The sequence below is a fragment of the Arvicanthis niloticus genome, chromosome 10, assembly GCF_011762505.2.
Source record: "Arvicanthis niloticus isolate mArvNil1 chromosome 10, mArvNil1.pat.X, whole genome shotgun sequence".
Classification (NCBI taxonomy): domain Eukaryota; kingdom Metazoa; phylum Chordata; class Mammalia; order Rodentia; family Muridae; genus Arvicanthis; species Arvicanthis niloticus.
In genome coordinates, this window is record NC_047667.1 from 14733357 (window position 1) to 14748837 (window position 15481).

The following is a 15481-nucleotide window of genomic DNA, read 5'->3' on the forward strand; positions in this document are numbered from 1 at the left end:
CTAGTAATGGTCCCATATGGAGCAGTGTTATTGGAAATGAAGGTTCAACCTTGTCTTCCTGACATTACACAGACTCCCATCTAATGTCATGTTCAACAGAAATCTTCCTTCCCAAGCCATCTGGCTCTTGGAGTCCAGTTGCTCCTGTATCCCTTTTTACTGCATCTCAGATACAATTAACAAATCTCAGCTGTTTAGAATATATATAATCAATCCAGTCTATGTTTTTCATTAACAATGGACCATCAAAATACAACACATTCAAAACTAGCTTAAATTTGTTTTGGGGTCTTAAATTCACTTGAGACTCTCCCAGGGAACTCTCATATGAGGGTTAAAAGCTTTCTACTCTTATAGGGAAGTCCTTGGAGTCGCTGGAGTGGCTGGATGTCACAGTGGAAGTAGCCAGATGAACTGAAGAACCACTTCCACTCCAATAGTCAGGTAACAACTCAAACAGAAGTCCACAATACCACCTGACATTTACTTGTGGGCCTACCAGGGCTGACTGATTGGTCATCTCTTTAAAAGATCATCTTCTATGCACCCCATTATGTTTCTTGCTGTTGTTAATTGCTCCTTCCACATAGAAAGTCATGGGGGAAAATTACTTTTAGGTCATAGAAATTGTGTGGGCCCTAGAGGCAGCTGATACCTCCTATCTTTGAAGTGGTGAAACAGTAGTGACAGGATCCATCAGGATTCGCTGCCTTCAGTCTTGGAAGAGGGAGATGATGCAGAAGACCATCCCAACAGAAAAGGAACTATTGAAACTTATGGTCAGCCTGTCGCACCAGCACAGCAATCCATTCTGCTTAATGGGTGAACAGTTTGTTCAAACCTTCTCAATCAAGCAGACACCTCTATATATAGTTTCCATAGAGAAGATCTATCTCAAATCTTAAATTTTTCTAATTTTTTTTAATCAGGGTCATCAATTATTATGAGAAAAGGACTGTAATTGGGTGACTGATAGTTGGAAGAATGCCTTGAATAAGTCAGAATGTTTTTATTATTTCTCTTATTTTTGAGATTATAGTATAGTTACATAGTTTCTCCTTTTCCTTTCCTCCCTCCAAGCCTTGATATCTTTCAAATTCATGGCCTCTTCAATAACTTGTTATTTTTAAGTCGCTGTTCTCCCGAGGACTTGGATGTCCCTCTCCCAGGCTGACTGGTCCAAAATACATGATCCCTGCTCTGGTCCAGCACAGTTCTACTGAAGAGGCGTATGCCTGCCTTGACCAAGAGAGATGTGCTCCATGTTTGCTTAGTATACATCCTATGGCCATATGATACGAGGGCACACAGATGTCATAATACTGGAGTTATTTTTGATATTATAGGTCTTGGGTCCCACATGGGAGAACAAGACATCAAAATTGACAGTTAAGGTAAGTTAGTTTTAATAACATTCATGCTAAAAAAAAAAAAAAAAAAAAAAAAAAAAAAAAAAAAAAAAAAAGCCCCAGTGATCTGGGTAAGGAGTAAGAATCCCTACAGAACCCAGGTTAAAGTAAACTAGATTCTTTTACATTTTGTGCATTTGGGGTGGGATTAGTTCAATCTGACAATGAGGGAAACAGAACATAACAATTACAACTATAACACTGAATAAAATATAAGTGTTCATAACATCAGAATGTTTGATACTGCATTGGGAGGAAAGTTCAAGAGGCCTCATGGGGCAGTCGTCTGTCTCTTTAGTATTGACTTTAGAGTTGGGTCAGCTACTTTGTGTGTTCATGGAAAAGTTTGGCCAGCCTTCATAGAGAGGCCTTCATGAGAGGCCACCCTCTTGACAGGAGTGTAGATGGTCCAGCCCTGCTCAGCAGTAAACACAACCATCTTGGTAGTGAGAAGAATTTAGTAGAGTCCTTCCCGGGTGGGCTTTTAAGTTTGTAGGTGGCAGCTGGCAGCAGCTGGTCTAGACACTTACCAATTCGGGTCACAAATTGTAAACCATGAACACCAAGCAATGTCATGCAGATTGTGAGTGACCTCCCCTCACTCCTAGGGTACAAGAAGTTGCTGAGAAGGGGAAGCCACAAAAGATGTGAAAGGTTACAGGAGGTGCACTCAACACCTATAGGTGGCACATGGAGAAGAAGAAGGTGGCCTTGAGGCCTCCCAGGCATGGTATGAGCTGAGATCAGACAGATCCATGACCCTCTTGGTTGGCTGGAATTTAAGACTCTTAGACACCAACTTATTAAAAATAGTTAATCCTAATTTAAACAATAGTGGCCTTTTGACAGTGTCTTTGAGATTGCTCAATCTCTTCTTAGTTGGGCCAGGGAGGGATATATTAAAATTTACAAGTGAACCTCTGGGACTGCCAGAGAATTTGGTTTGCCCTCGTCTGGGGAAATAGCTTCCTTGGAGGTCTTTTTGCCTATACTGTTTCCTTCCCTAGCTTCATAAAAGCTAATCTGTCAGAGCTTCAACACACACACACACACACACACACACAAAACACAAATACACATACACATGTACATGAATGCACACACACACATACACACTGGAGATTTCTAATTTTGCATGCTTTGTCTGTCTCCAACTGTTCCCTCCTTAGACAGGGACCTATGTTAGGTGGTTCGAGGCCATAGGTTTATCAGAAGTCACCAGGGACAGATACTAAGCTATGGATCAGGGTTCTATGTTTGCCTCTAGTCGGTGGTAGGTCTCATTCACTCTGTCTTATCCAACCATCAGGATGGTAAAACCACCAAAAAGTACTTTGCCATTCTTTTTATTTCCTACCTAGGTCTTAAACGTAGAGGTTATTTGATGATCAAGGTGTTGTCTTGGGCCCAGACATATTCCATCCTGAGATCCCTTCAGATTAAAAAATAATAATAATAAGTGTGTGGTGCACCTGATATCCTGCAAGCCACAGCAAAATGGTATGAGACACATCCCTCCAATGGGAGGAGATCCAAACACTCTTCCAGATGGGTTGAAAATCTAACAAGAAGCCTCAAATTACTGGAAAAGAATTACACAAACCAGTGAATTTTACTGTCAAGTTTGTTTTGCCAGAAGGATTTGTGTAGCAGAACCCAAACTAGGCTAGCAAGTACACATGACCAAAACTGATCTCTGTCTTTGATCTCTGACATAGGTGGTGACTGTATCTCGTCCCATTGGTGGGAGGTTGGTTTTACAATCTGAAACAATTGGCTCATCAGCACAAAGTGGGATTGGGGAACACAGGGAACATGGGAACAGGTTAATTACTTCTGCTAGGGGAAAAAAAACACATCCTGCACAGTGAGAAAAGCACTTCAAATTCAGCTTTCAGAAAAGGGCACCCTAAATTTTCACCTTAGAATTGATGTTTGGCTTATAACACGTCTTCCTTTTGTGGAAGGTAAAATGCAAGCAAGAGTTAGCTCTGAAGAATCGCCCAGGAAATCAATCTGAGTGCAAAGCAGCAGGAAAAAGTTTCCTGAGAAGATGAACAAAACATAACGAGGGTGCCCCCCAAAATCCCAAGTTATTTAGTTGAAGGACAGAAATCCAATTATTGCACGCTGTCCACCAGAACTAAAACAAGTGAAGCAAGGAAAGGCTGTGGACCAATATTGGAAAAGGTATGTGCTTGGAAGACCAGGGCTTGCAAACTTGCAACCCTCAGTTGGCCAGAGCTTGGCAGTTCGATCTGTGAATCCAGACAAAATCTTTCCCTCCTTCTGATCCCTCCTGTCCACTTTTGGACGCTTCAGCAACTCTCAAGCTCAAAAGGAGCAGGAAAAGAAAACTCAGAATAGTTCATCCAGATATTTGGGCAGTGGAGGCTTTGAATTTTTTAACCACTAAATCAATATTTCTCCAGATCATAGTCACATGGGCAACCTTTGTGGCCTGACTCTTGGCTTGGTCCACCAGCACAGGTTGAGAAAATGCACAGTAACTCAATAATTAATGACCCCCCACATCTCAGAAGCTTGAAATCACAGTGGTTTATATCTCATTTATGCAAGGTTGTCCTCAGATACTGGCACCCTCCAGAAAGGTGTCTTCAGTACAGAATTAGTTACCTCAGTTGTTCTGGTCAGAGACGGGAGCCCTAGCAGTTTTAACTAACTAGGATTAGTTATTTGATTTCAATAGGCCAATTGAATAGCTAAGTGATCCCGAAAGGGAGAGAAAGACTTATTCAAAGTTACTAGACCTGAGCAACCTTCCTAAGTCCGTTTTCAAGGTCCTGACATGAGATTTAGGTTTAGATGGAGCCCAAGAGGTGTGTGTAGCTAAGCAGTCCTGGCATGGCCCCACCCGTCACTGATCCATCACTATCTCTCTGTGTCTCTCTCCAAGGTGTTCTAACAAGCTGTCAGAACTGTGTAAAATTTCCCCTGGAGATAAGCTCCCACTTCAGACTTTTCTTTCCTAGCAAAGGGGTTCCAGGAGAAATTCTAATTTCCTGGTGTCCATTGTTTCAATATTCTCCAAGCCAGACGTCAGGGCACAAGTGTCCTTCTTCCTTCCAGGAAGTCGGTTACAATGACAGTAGGTGGTGAAGAGGGAGCATGGAGCCACACACTTGGGTCAAACTCTCCACAGGAATCCAGCTGCACCCCACCCTTCAGCCACACTCCACAGACCAAAAAATGTGTCACCTTCCCACTCTCTGATGGTGGGAAGCACAATCTTGTCTGCCTGTCTTATACAGGGCTTTACCTTTATGATGCATACACAGATGGATAGCAGAAATTCTCTCCCGCTGCTTAGGAATAAGACCCTGGATAGGTTATCTTGGAGAACACCAGCTCAGCCACTCGTGCTTTCCCTCACTTCTGACAAAAAAAACAGTTTTTGAAAGTTCCGTTCCATATAAGACAACTCAAAAGAGTCTATTAACAGTGAGCGTTCATCAGGGCTCTGTCTTCATGTGCCTTGAAATTCTTTATCCAGGCATGAGAAGATGCTCCAGCAGGTCAAGGTGCTTGCTCCCAAGCCTGAAGACCTGAGTTCAGCCTCCATGGTGGAGAGGGAGCTCTGGTCCCACAGGTTGTCTTCTGACCTCCATGTTAGCCAGATTGCCATGTCATTTTGTAAACCTCCTCCATTTGTGTTGAACCATGATAATTTAAAAACTACAGTAATTTGTTTTACAGAACCACAGTAACTTGATGTCTAGTCTCTCACCCTCCACCTTCATAGCTGCTCCAGAGGCAGCCAGACAGCAAGCAGGGCCTGTGGGCTACTCAGCAAGTAACATAGAACCTCGCCCTTCAGCTAAAACCTTTTAAAAGGACCTCTACCTTACCATCTGGGCCTGAACTCCCCTCAGGGCCCCCATCACACTCTTGTCTGTCCATCTTTCTGTCTATGACGTTATTGACTTCCAATAAATCTCATAAAGAGAACAACCAGTCTGTCTCCCCCTTGAACTCCAAATCCAAAACCTTTCACCTTATATAGGCTTATGGCACATACAAGTCTCTCTCTCTCTCTCTCTCTCTCTCTCTCTCTCTCTCTCTCTCTCTCTCTCTCTCTCACACACACACACACACACACACACACACACACACTCACACACACACTAATTATAATAGTGATGATGATGATGATGATGATGATGATGATGATGATGATGATGATGATAAGTAAAAATAATGATTTTTTTTCTAAATGCTGTGAACATCAGCGGTCTGTGACCATAACAAAATGCAGGCTGACCATATTTAAAGACTTTATATATAAAATATGGTTCATTATCTCATGGTTTTGGAAGTTCGAGGATGTGCTGCAGGCATCATCTGAGTTCCTGGGAAGGTCCTCATGGCTGGATAGCATCACTTCCAGTAGCCATGGAGAACGTTCCTGTGGGAACAAGTGACCACATAACAATTCAGGAGTCAGAGAGAGACCAGTGTCTCCCAATGCTTTCTGAGCCTTTAAGCAGGATGGCTCAGTGGTTAAGAGCACTCTCTGCTATTCGAGAGGAGCTGAGCACACACACTAGCAACACCCAAGCATCTGTAAATCCAGCTCCAGGACCTGACACACATACCCCTTTCAGGACTCTGTGAGCACTGTAGTCACATGCATATACCCTCGCACAGAAACATACACATAAATAAAACTAAAAAGAAATCTATTTGAATAGTTATCTATGTAAGTTTTTGTGTCTGGGTGTTTTGCCTCATTTGTAATGTACTATGTATATACAGTGCCCAGAGTCTCCAAAAGAGGGAGTCAGAGCCTCTGAAACTGGAGTTACAGATGTTTTCTAACTGCCATACAAGTGCTGAGAATCAAACTTTTGTCCTCTGGAAAAGCAGTCAGTGCTCTCAACCATTAAACTGTCTCTCCAATCCTAAAAATAAATCTTTTAAAAATGCATATTCTAAATAACAAAAGGTCCTCCCATGAGGCTCCATCAACTCCAGGTTCACTCCATGTTCTCATTGCCTGTGGTTGAATCTTGGGGAGAACATGTTTAATAATAGTGTCATCCTTGTAAGTGATGCCAAACTATAAAATTACAGAATCCTTTGTGATCTAGTGACCAAGTTTCTGAACATCTAAGCTGGCAAAGACCTTAAAGAGCATTTCCAAGTGACTCAGCGCATGTTTCAGAGGACACACAAAGAGCCCAAAAATGGAAATTATGGTCCCATCCCCAATTTTCCCCAAGTCACAAAAGTAGTGCACAAGTATCAGTTTAAATGGCTAAATGAATAATAAGCTTACAAATCAATAACAAGCAAATAAGAAGTAATCTTAAAGATGGGTGTTGTGAGAGACAGACAGACAGACAGACAGACAGACAGACAGAGACTACATGCACTCACATGTTCTGAAACAGTAAAAAGTACAAAAAAATTGGCAACCCATTGTCACTGCCATTTGCAACTCAAACTAAAATGATATTTTCTAATTATACATAGTTCATATAGGTGGTATAATTAGTATGATTCCTCGTCACTTTCTTTTGTAATTTTTTTTTTTTTTTGGTTTGGTTTGGTTTGGATTTTTTGTTGTTGTTGTTGTTTTGTTTTGTTTTTGAGAAAAGATCTCATGTTAGCCAAGTGACCTTGCTGTATAGCTTCAGATGGCTTTGAACACCTGTCCTCCTATCTCCACTTCCAAGCTGGGATATATACAGGTACACACCTCCTTACCTAGCTGGAGTTCCTTGTGATTGTCTGATTATAAAATATCTACTTCTCAATCTCAAAATGTTCCTCCTTTCTGTTTTCTTATTAGAGAGCTCACTATTGATTTTCTGATAAGGGGTATTGAATGGAGAAATAAGTGTTTGACTGTGAAATTTCAGAAATCTAGTGTCAAAGGGGCCTCCTGGATTTCAGGAAAGGGAGCTCTATTGGGTCAGGGTTCTCTAGAGGAACAGAAATACAGAATACATTTCACATTACAGCTGCAAAACCATAGGACATCACTAGCAAGAGGGAAGGCAGGAAAGAGAACACAGCTGATTTTTCTCTTGGACCACTCTGAAGGAGCTAGCCACTTAGGGTGAGGGAGAGTCTTCTCCCATCAGTTAATCCTCCCTGGAAATGCCATCACAGACTTGCCTAGAGTGTACCTCTCAGTTCATTCCAGAGCCAATCAACATTGACAAGGTTAACCATCACAGAGAGTCAGAGTAACCCCAATCTCAGGTTCTCTCCAGTCAACAACAGCCTCACCTCCTTAGATAACAGGATTTCCCAAAAGCTGGGAATTAGCCAATGTCCCTCCAACCTTCCTTGCTCAGCTGCCTAATTCTTCCAATGCTACTTTACAAGTCTATTTTACCTAAATGATATGAAAAAAACAAAACCGTGAACTAAGGAAAAAAAAAAAAAAAAAAAAACACTGAAAAGATTACAAGATTAAGCAATGTTGCTGTGCTCCAAGAGATGAAATAGGAAACTCTGAGACCAATAGGACAAGAGCTCAGAGAGCCGAGAGAGAGAGAGAGAGAGAGAGAGAGAGAGAGAGAGAGAGAGAGAGAGAGAGAGAGAGAGAGAGAAAGAAAGCAAGAAACACAGGAACTCAGAACATCCCTATTTACATTCCTTTGGTCCTTAAGTTGTTGTTGTTGGTTGTTGTTGTTGCTGTTGCTGTTGCTGTTGTTGTTTTCTTTGTTTCACAGTATGAGCAGTGCCAGTGAAGGTCAGAAGACGGTGGCAGACCCCATGGAACTGGAGTTATAGGCAGTTGTGAGCTGCTCAACCTGGATGCAGGGAATTGAACTCAGGTCCTTTGTATACAAAGTATATGCTCCTAACCATTGGACCATGTCTGCAGTCCCTTCTCTTGGTCAACTTCCTAGCATAGCAGAAATAAGGGATCCCAATGAGCTACCTGACTCCCCCACAGGTCTGGTTTAATTGGTTCAAATCAGCTCGATCTCTGAGTAAAGCTGTCTGTCATTCAAAGTCACAGGTGGAAAATTCCAATTCCAAAGCCCCACGGATGAGGCAAAACAGCAAGTCCATTATCTGAGAAAAGTTACGGAATTATTTCCTATTTTGTTCTCAGTGTAGAGTCATTATGTAGTGGGCTCAACCTCATGGTTAGCACACAGTCATTTATTCTGCAATGTGCCAGTCTCGTTTGTCTGTGAGGTGGATAGTAATATGTTCCTCCCCAAAGGGAGCAACAGTAAGAACAGAAATGTAATTTATTTTTTATTGCTGAGTTGGGCTTTTCCGAATGATTTTTGCAGACATGTCTTTAATAGATTTTCAGACATATTTTATTTGTTGAAAAATTTCCATGGCCCTTGCATAATTTCAATTATTCAATGGAAACCAGTTGGGGGAATTGTTCCAGTCATTTATTCGGCCCTTTGAATAAGCCATATTTATTACTTCAATTGATTGCTTTGTCCATTTGGAGATTAGCTCGGATGAATGGAGATTAAGAGACAGCTTGATTTAGATCCTTCTCCCTCTCAGACACACAGGAGTCACACAAGCTTCTTTTTTTCCAAGTAGCTTCTTAGATGCTTTATATCCAGCCCTTCCCACTGATGTGGTCTAAGTGCAGATGTTTAGAAAGACTGCTTCTTAATACAAAGAGACAGACCAGGTTAAAATGGCCCTTCCTCTTTGATTCTTTCTTTTTTTTTTATGTTTGTCAGAATTCAATCAGAAACAGCCATCTTTGGCCCTGGTTCAAGCAGGGCTGTGGGGGAACGCCATGGAGCCCCTGTGCCATTGGAGAGTTTTTGAAGACTCTTTAACGACACTGGTTCGCAGAAGATGGGACAATTCAGAAAGATCAGAGGCTTGGCCACAGAACAGAGCATTCTGGAGCAGTCCCAAGAAATCTAGAGATAGGCCATCACAGCCGTATCCTCTATGGCTCTTCCCTTATTTTTTAAGGCAGGATCTCTCATTGAACCCGGAGCTCATCAAGTCAGCAAGACTAGATGACCAGACAATTCTGGGAATCTTCCTGTCTCTGCTTCCCCAGGACAGATATTATTACACACAGCTGTTCACATGAGTGCAGGGAAACAGATTTGCGTCCTCATCTCCCCAGACCTATTGAAATGTTTTTTTTTTTTTATTGTCTCATCCAAAAAAAAAAAAAAAATGTATGCCTGCCATAAATTGGTCCATCTTAAGACCAATTCCTGATTTTCAGGTGTGATGGTTTCTATATGCTCGGCCCAGGGATTGGCACTATTAGAGGATGTGCTCCTATTGGAGGAGGTGTGGCCTTGTTGGAGTAGGTGTGTCACTGTGGGTGTGGTCTTTAAGATCCCCACCCTAGCTCCCTGGAAGTCAGTCTTCTAGCAGCCTTCAGATGAAGACTTAGAACTCTCAGCTCCTCCTGCACCATGCCTGCCTGGATGCTGCCATGTTCCTGCCTTGATGATAATGAACTGAATGTCTAAACCTGTAAGCTAGTCTCAATTAAATGTTGTCCTTTATAAGACTTGCCTTGGTCATGGTGTCTGTTTACAGCAGTAAAACCCTAAGACAGCAGGTACTGAAGCTGCTCAAATTTATTCTGGTTGGTTTGTTTGCTTGCTTGCTTGCTTGCTTGCTTGCTTGCTTCTTAAGCATAGATTGTGAGAGTTAATCAGATCCTTAGAAAGGAAAGAAAGGCACAAACAAGTCAGGACCCTTGTTTGAACTTATGGGTCATTAGATCATTTAAATCCTTAAGACAGCATATGTGGTAGGTGACAATCTACACATTCCAGACTGAAGGGGGGGAGGTGCTGGTTTGAATAACCATGCCCCCGATAGATGCATGTATTTAAATGCTTGGTCCATAGGGAGTGGCACTATTAGGAAGTGTGGCCTCGTTGGAGGTAGTGTGTCATTGTTTGGGGGTGGGGGCTTGGAGGTCTCCTGTGCTCAAGCTGTGCCCAATGTGGCACACAGTCCCCTTCTGCTGCCTGTGAATCAAGATGTAGAACTCTCAGCTCCTTCTCCAGCACCATGTCTGCCTGCACGCTGCCATGCTTCCCGCCATGATGATAATGGACTAAACCTCTGAAACTGTAAGCCAGCCCCAAATTAAATATTTTCTTTTATAAAAGTTGCCATGGAATAGTCGACTGATTATATCTGCTTAGACAGAGTAATCAGCCCTTAATAATCCTGCACCACTAAGGTCTGTCAGATGACTCTGGGCCAGAAGGCTGAAGATTTGATGCTCGAATGTTCAGTAGTATAGGGGCTTTTCAGGTGTTCAGCGGTCTCTATAAATTGGCTAAGTTTTAGAAGCTACGTTTAGTGCTTCCCATAACTTCAGTTAACTCAGTCATTCTGGATTTCTGACGGGGTTGAAGACCCATAGTCTCATAGCCAATCCTGGCTATTTACTTTGAGAGAAAAGATCTGAGTATATAGTTTTCAGCTGACATTCACTCTAAAGCCAAAAAAAAAAAAAAAAGCCAGGATCAAAAAGTAAGTGTTTTAGTTAGAAGAGATGACAGAGGTTCTGGTTAGTCAACAAAATGATGGACTGGGTATTAGGACTATCTTGTACCTCACTGGTACAATTAGGAATAAGTATGCTCTAACTGTATTTTGAGAGAAAAGTTTTACTTTAACAGGAAAAGTGATATGTAGGAGGAGCTAAGTGGGAAGGAGTATTGAGAGGAAGAGATGGAGTAAGGAGAGAAGATGAAGGAGAGGAGAAGCTAGGTGGTGAGAGAGAGAAAGAGAGAGGGGGCATGGAGGCAGATGTTCACATGTCTCCACCAGTCAAAGATAGTTTTTATATCTAGGTTGGGTATTGGGTTACGCTTCTGATTGAGCATTACCAAACTTATAAATCCTTTGATTAACATTTAAAAAAAATATATATATATAAAAGCAAAAAGGAAAGGGGGCATGGGACAGGGGTTTTCTAGGGAGGGGAAATGGGGAAAGGGGAAGGCATCTTAAATGTAAATAAAATATTAAATTAAAAAGAAAAAAAAAGTTGCCATGGTCATGATGTCTCTTCACAACAATAGAAACCCTAATTAAGACAGGGAACAAACATCAGAGAAGTCAGTGGGTTTGGGGAGATGGTTTAGTTGGTAAGATGCTTAGCATGCAAGTATGAGGAGCTGAGTTCAAACCCAAGAACCCACATAAAAAGCCAGGGACAATGGTACATACCTGTAAACCCAGTGAGAAGGTGGGGATGCAGAATCTCTGGAGCTCAGTGGCCAGTCAGTCTTGCATGATTAATGAGTTCTAGGTTCTAAGAGAAATCTTGTCTCAAAGGGCAAATAGAAGAAACTGAGAAAGATAGCTAAGGCTGACAGCTAACATTCATACACACATGCATGCCCAGACACACGAACACATGCATTATACATATCATGCACATGATAAATAAATACTAAGTTACAGGTGTTAGACAACATGACTACAGACTTCTGCTGTAAGGGGCAGATTTCAGGCTCCAGGTTCTGTGGTCTCAATGCTGCATCATATATTTCCAGACAAGCATGCTATTGTCCTCATGGACATAGCATGGCTAATGGCTAAGTACACACCTTCTAAAAACCCAGGAATGTGCCCACTGCCATCCTCACTTCCCATCTTAGCCAAATATGTGGCCTGCAAATGGAAGGAACTAGTGAAAAAGATCTAATTTGGGACAAATTCTAAGTATGATGTCAGGGTCTTGGCAGACCCATCCTGCCCTCAGCATATTCCCAATATGTGATCTGATGTTCCTTTTAGACTAGTGCTTTCGTGGAGGTCCATGCACTGAGCTTGTGCAGGTTGCTCACAACCTTCTCCTGTGTTATTCTAATGCTGCTTTCTCGCTGGCTGTTTCACAGCTTCACCTTTCATAGGTGTTTCTGTGAGATTCCTGGAATGTAAGAATGAGAGAAAGAAAAATCTCTCTCTTACACACACACACACACACAGAGAGAGAGAGAGAGAGTGAGAGAGAGAGAGAGAGAGACATAACATATCACATAGCATTTTCCCCATTCATCAATATAAAATAAACACTTGTTGATTATGGTAGTTTGAATAAGAATGGACCCCCAATGGGCTTATATATTTGCATGCTTAGTCCCCAGTTGGTATGTCCTTGTCAGAGTATCTCTGGGGGTGGCTTTTGAAATTCTCTCTCTCTCTCTCTCTCTCTCTCTCTCTCACACACACACACACACACACACACACACACACTCGCTCACTGCCTGGTGCCTGTGAATTAGGATGAAAAGCTCTCAGCTACTGTTCTAGTGCCATGCCTGTCTGCTTCCCACTCAAATGATAATGGATTAACCCTCTGAAACTGTAAGCAAGTCCCCAATTAAATGCTTTTCTTTATAAGAGTTGCCTTCGTCATGGTGTCTCTTTACAGCAACAGAACACTGACTAAGACACTAACTGATTAATATATAATATTGAAAATGCAGAGTCTGGGATGCAGCTCCATTGACAGAAAGCTTGCCTAACAGGTACAAAGCCCTAGATTCCATCCTTGGCACCTCATTAAACCAGATGTGATGCACACCTGTAATTCCAGAACTCAGGCGATGGAAGCAGTACAATCAGAAGTTTAAAGTTGGGACCAGCAAGATGGGCTTAGCAGGTAAAGACACTTCCTGTCAAGTTTGGCAACCTGAGGACAATCCCTAGGATCCACAAGGTAGGAAAGAACTGATTCCTACAAGTTTGTCCTCTAACCTCCATAAGTGCACTGTAGCACATTTACCACACGTGTGTATACATAAATGAACAAATACATATATACATACATACATACATACATATATTTTAAAGATGTTCCAGGTCATCTTTAGCTACATGAGTTTAAGGCCAACCTGAGCTACATGAGACCTTGTCTCAAAAAAAATGAACAAACAAAAAACAGTTGAAGATGCCAGTCTCCTGTGGATTGTATGATATTAGGCTGTCTGTGTTCATAGCCCAGTGTGGTGGTGAAAGCATAGAGCCCTGGATAAGCACATGCCTCAGTTTCCACCTCAGCTCTATCTCTTGCTGGGGGTTGGATCTTGCACAGATGCCATCACATGCCTAAGAATATAAAGTCTCTACAGTATTCACATATATAAAATGAGCATCATGGAGCTGACCCATTTGCTTATTCAGAGGGCTAAGTCAGGATGTCCCTGCACTGAACCTGGTTTATCTGGTCCTGGAGCCAGGACCAGGATGAATGTCCCTAGGTAACTTTCACTAATCCAGTTGATGGACACAGCCAGCTGAGAGCAGTCCCTTCTAGTCCTGGAGGAACAGAGATTCTATTAAGACATTATCCAAGGAAACACACTGATTCTAAGAAAAGACCTAGTAAGGACTTGGCCAAACCTTCTGTTTCAACAAGAGATGCTACAACAAAAAGCCTGACAAATACAACACTTTGTTTTGGCTCACAGTTTGGCTGGGCAGTCCATGGCTGGGAAGGCATGGCAGCAAGAATGAGGCAGCTGGTCAAATGGCGTCCACAGCCAGGAAGCAGAAAGTTGAACACTAATGTCAGCTCAGCTCGCTTTCTTCTTTTCTTCAGTTTGGAATCTCAATCCATAGAATGGTGACAGCCAATGTCAGGCTGAGTCTTCCATCCTCAATAAACCTAGTCTAGAATAAGTCTAGAAATATTCTTGCAGACATTCCCTTGTCTACCAAGTTGACAACCACTGGATGAATTTCCCGGCATAGTTAGTATTGGCTCTCTAGGAAAAGGAGTCTCAAGGTTCAGGAAACCATCAGAACAAGATCCAGAATACTATATTTCTAGCCATTAAACACTCTGAACTCCATAGGTCAACAAAGCTCCAGGATTTCTGCCCAAGCCTGGTTTCCAAGCACCGGCCACTCAACCACTAAAGAAGCAGCTGTCTACTGGCCTTCTATAAACCAGTCCTTTGGACATCATTTGAGAGCGCATTAGAAATGCAGACCTTCTGCACATCAGACCTATGCAATCAGAAGCTGAACTTTAACAAGATCCCAGGCTGGTTGTAAACCCACAAACATGAGGAGGTGTGGGCTATGTGCTTTTGTCTCTCCATGCTAAGGAAGGGTCACTTGGGAACTAAGACCTTCACTATGAGGGTTGGGTTTTTTTTTTTTTTTTTTTTTTTTGTATTTTCATTCTTTACACTTCTTTACTCTAAAAATGTGTTCAGCTTTTCATTTCATCTAAGGTACTATCCTGGGCCCTGGGATAGGAAGATAAACAGGACAAGTGGCTCTTGATGATATGACTGTGTCTCCTCCCATGACCAGGGTGACCAAGGGCTACTCAGTGTGAGCAGCTGAACTTCCTTGAATGCTTCAGTTTTCTGTGGGAGAGCTCAGCAGAAGCAAGAAGGGCACATACGGGTCCTTGCATTCTAAAGTGTCCCCGGGGAAGAATGCAGTCAATATTTCCTTGCTCCTAAAAACGAAACTTTCTCAGAATCTGTCCATCTCCATGGTGATCTAAGAATCTGCAAAGCTTCCTTTAGTATCCTTGTTCCCTGTACAGGTTCAAACAAGCTTGATTTGCACCTTTGTCTGAGCCTCTGTAGAACGGTGACTTCTCTTACTCTGGGGGAAATATAAAGGTTTTACTCACCTCTGTGTATTCCTGGATAATAAAAGCAACTCAAACCAAGACCACAGCAGTCCTCAGACACACTGTGGTAGGTGACCTACAAGGAAGAATTGATGAGTTCCTGTCAGAACAATCAGAAAGCTGAGCTATCAAAAGTCATTTCCTACATCTCTACAATTGCAAGTTCCTTAGCTTGGTAAGTTTAGGTCACTCTGTGCCTATGGCATATACAAGAATACAAGAGGGAATTCTCTTGTAGGGAATACAAGAGACAATACTGTCCTATAAAGAGACATTGATACGAGAATAAGTAACATAAAAGTCTCCCATGGATCCCTTTGTTTCATTACATAAAAATATTCAACTTCTGGGTACCAGGATTGGGATGAAGGAAGGTCCCCTGTTTCACTTAACTTCCTGGAAGTCCCATCAAGGTAAGTTCAGCCAACTTTGCCTAATGGGCTACTAAACA